Raw genomic sequence first — 2,876 nt, forward strand, 5'->3', positions numbered from 1 at the left:
ATATGTTATTAATACCACTAGATGGCCACATTCTACACCACCAGTAATAACCAAAGAGGCCAAAACAGAAACGAAACACAAGAAGGACTCAAGAAGGTCACATTAAGGCCGAAGGCTGCATCCTCCAAAGGTCGCATTTGTAGGCTGCTTACGACATCAAGCCTGGTTTATTTTAGTTAACTGAGCATTACATTTGCTAGTCATAAGCATATTACAACAATTTACACTTAGCTAAGAATAATGGTCAAATTTATAACTGTTAATATTCTAAAAAAGATCTTCTTTATGACGTATGCAGCCTACAAATGCGACCTCCGGAGGATGCAGCCTTCTGTTTGAGAAACTGCCTATATTGGTCTCTGACAATTAAATACTTAAATTTACTTTATTAGTTGGTCAAGATGAGAAGGAAGACTTTAAGAGAGTTATTATGTCAAAATTGACCAATATAAACAACAGAAATCTGAGCATTTAAAAATGCATGCAAGAACAAATTATAGTCCAATTAATACAAACAGAGAGCATAATACTCTCAATGCACAAAACAATTTAAAACACTTTGTAAATGTAAGAGCTGTGACTCAGTCAATTACCAAAATCAAGTAGGCGATAATCTTGTTCGCACATCCTGCCTTGAGGTGAAACTTTTGTGGTTTCTTATTTGCATAAAGTGCAAAGCCAGTGAAACATTGCAGAGCTTGTCTCAACACTTTATTTAAAGCAAACTATTACAAACGAATTAGTTAATAACGGAGCACAAAATATTGCAATATTGTAAAATGCAAATCCATATTCAAGTGCTTATATTATAATTTCAAACTCATGAAGCTGTCATGCTGATCAGATTCCACAGTAATTTCCTGTAAAAGCAGGTCTGAATTTATTTTAGCAATGATAAGATAGCAATGAACACAACAGGTTGAAAATGCATTACAAACTTGTTTATACAGTCTTTTACAATGTATGCTATTAAGCAACATGAAATAAGGGCTACTCAAAAATGGCTACTCATACACTGTTTGTAAACAGACATCTGCTGAGTGTTAAGTTAACTACGCAAACATTTCGGATTCAGTAAATCCAAGAAAATTGGCATTAATATTCTAAAATTTATGTTGGGGTTCTGTTCCATGTAAATTAAACCCAGTGACCCTTATAGCTGAAACTGGGACATTTTTAATTTTTTTTGCCAGTTGTCTGGACACCGGGACACACCTTGTGAAAAAGGGACGTCTGGTCACCCTATTCAGGATCTATCAGTTGAAGCTGCTGTAGGTCAGTATCTTCGTTGTTGTGGGTGTTTGTTACTGCGATCAGCAAAAAAACTTAAATAGGCCTAAGAATGTGAAGAAAAAAACAGAACCTCACTTTGAGAACAACATATACATCAACAGTCATACTAATGCACACTTAATGCTAATAAGGTAGAACTTAAACTCCAACTTACCTATGAACCCAAATACCAGAACAACACTGATCAGACCAAATATGACAGTAGCAGTCTGCCACAATGTCACCTCTGTAGGTTGCACAACTACAGTGTGATTCTGACACTCTGTAGGTTGAGTTGGGACTGTAAATTAAACAGAAATACCTGTATATACAAGTGCTGGTGTATATGTATATTAGTGTAAGCAATTGCTTTTATGAGCAACATATTCTTATGAAGAAACAGGTGAAGTATCACTCACCAACGATCCGTGTGGTCTGATCTAGTCTGGAGCCGTTGCTGAATTGTGCAGTTCTATCTATGTTTGTGCAGTAATAAACTCCTAACTCATCAATACTGACATCATATATGATCAGATTATGTTTAGGCTGCACTGAATATTTCTGTTTGAATCTATTATTAAAGTAAAATGCTGCTGGTGGGTTTGAAAAGGAGCGTAATATCAGAACTGGAGGATGTGGTAAATTTAATAGCAACCATGTCACCTCCTTTAAGTCAAGATCACAGTTTATGGTCACATTTTGACCCAAATCTGTTAGCTGATTTGTTAAAATCTCTGAAACTTGACACCATGCAAGTAGATCTATGAGAAAAAAAAAAATAGGAGTGTTTCAATTAAAATGACTAAAATATTGACCATCAAATATCCATTTATTCACTACAAATATATGAAAAGATTTTCGAAATAAACTCACAGAGCTGAAGCTGTAAGATCTTCAACATGATGCAGTCTTGTTTCACACTGCTCTTGAGATCAAACCTTGAGATAAAACCATTAAGGGGGGGTGTTTTAGGCACAACAAGCAGAGGAAGTCAAAGCCAGTAGTATAAAAATAACTATTCCTGGCTGCATGGCTCTCTACAGAGCATTTCAGTTATATTTCTGTGAAGTGACGAGCCAAACAAGAAACTAAAGTAACTTCTGTGCAATGGAAACTTCTGATCAGTGGAAAAGCTGTCACTGGGGTGGTACATGTAACATTTAAGTACTTATATTTTCACTTTAGTTACTAATATGTACCTTTTAATTAATAATACGCAGCCTTCACGGGTAAATATGGTGACACTTACAGCAAAAGTCCCATGTATTTATGCACCTTTTGCTAGTGGTCAGCATTAAATACACAAGGAAAAATAGGTCTAAAATGTTTATTGTCAAAACCACATATGGAGGTACTACACTCAAGATCCCATATCGACTATTATATATTATTATATTATATACAGGTGCTGGTCATAAAATTAGAATATCATGAAAAAGTTGATTTATTTCAGTAATACCATTCAAAAAGTGAAACGTGTATATTAGATTAATTCATTACACACAGACTGATATATTTCAAATGTTTATTTCCTTTAATTTTGATGATTATAACTGACAACTAATGAAAGTCCCAAATTCAGTATCTCAGAAAATTAGAATATT

General features: G+C 34.6%; 1 long non-coding RNA gene across 1 annotated transcript; it reads right to left on the reverse strand.

Annotated features, from left to right (window-relative positions):
• Nucleotides 1–693: 693 nt before the first annotated feature.
• LOC306875213 lies at nucleotides 694–2,227 on the reverse strand. Its single transcript, XR_013784721.1, has 4 exons — nucleotides 2,146–2,227; nucleotides 1,692–2,033; nucleotides 1,448–1,573; nucleotides 694–1,336 (listed from the first exon to the last, which is right to left on the reverse strand). It is a non-coding gene; the product is annotated as an uncharacterized lncRNA (long non-coding RNA).
• Nucleotides 2,228–2,876: the final 649 nt, after the last annotated feature.

The sequence above is a fragment of the Barbus barbus genome (assembly GCF_936440315.1).
Source record: "Barbus barbus genome assembly, chromosome: 9".
In the NCBI taxonomy this organism is placed as follows: domain Eukaryota; kingdom Metazoa; phylum Chordata; class Actinopteri; order Cypriniformes; family Cyprinidae; genus Barbus; species Barbus barbus.